General features: G+C 54.4%; 1 non-coding gene across 1 annotated transcript; it reads left to right on the plus strand.

Annotated features, from left to right (window-relative positions):
- Positions 1 to 353: 353 nt before the first annotated feature.
- Positions 354 to 490, plus strand: LOC111757272 (small nucleolar RNA SNORA2/SNORA34 family). Its single transcript, XR_002791645.1, has one exon. It is a non-coding gene; the product is annotated as a small nucleolar RNA SNORA2/SNORA34 family (small nucleolar RNA).
- The last annotated feature ends 298 nt before the right edge of the window (positions 491 to 788 follow it).

The raw sequence follows: 788 nt of genomic DNA on the forward strand, positions 1-788 counted from the left end.
CCTCCGCTTGCCAGGTGCTGAGGAAGAGCCCAAGGAGCCCCAGGAACCCTCAACCCTGAGCCTCAGATCACCGCAGGCCTCCTGAGCTCCCCCCCCCCAGGTCACTTGACTGCCGGAGACCCGGAGGTAAAGGGAGGAGACTCCGAGCAGATCCGGGCTGCAGCTCAGGCTGTGAGCTCTCCATCTCGTGTACCCGCAGATTACCAGGGAACCTCGGAAATGAGTGGGGGCTGCGGGTGGAGCCCGGCCTGGCAGGTACACAAAGCACTGGGATCCATCTCCAGCACCAAAGTCAGACAGACAGACAGACAGGTAGATGGACAGACAAACATGCTTATAGAAGTCTATGGAACCTGGCCCTGAATCAAGGCTGACAGCTTCCTGACGCTGGTGGTTTCAAGCAGGAGCCTAAAGAGATGTCTTTCTATGGTCTGCTGGCCGTTTCAGAACCTGGTCAGTGAAATGGTCAATTCATTAGAAAGAAACAGCTGAAAGCAACCCCTACCCCCTGAGCGGCTGTGAGTGTGGCAGGCTGCAGCGGCCAAGATGGGGCCACCAGCATTTACTGGGACCCGAGCCATGCTGGGACCTGGAGTGCTGGGAAACCAGGCAATCCCTCCCCTGCTGCCTGTTTTGTTCTGTTGAACTTCACTATACAGGAAAGTATGGTCAGCTATTTTGAAGAGAACGAGAGACTATGACAGCCATTGGTGACTTCCTTATTGTCTCGTTTTGAAGACCTAAAACAACTTCCTCATTCTGTTCCGATCAGTTTTACGCTATGTATG

The sequence above is a fragment of the Cavia porcellus genome, unplaced genomic scaffold (genome assembly GCF_034190915.1).
Source record: "Cavia porcellus strain 051 isolate PalLab524CR breed Dunkin Hartley unplaced genomic scaffold, mCavPor4.1 scaffold_25, whole genome shotgun sequence".
Classification (NCBI taxonomy): Eukaryota; Metazoa; Chordata; class Mammalia; order Rodentia; family Caviidae; genus Cavia; species Cavia porcellus.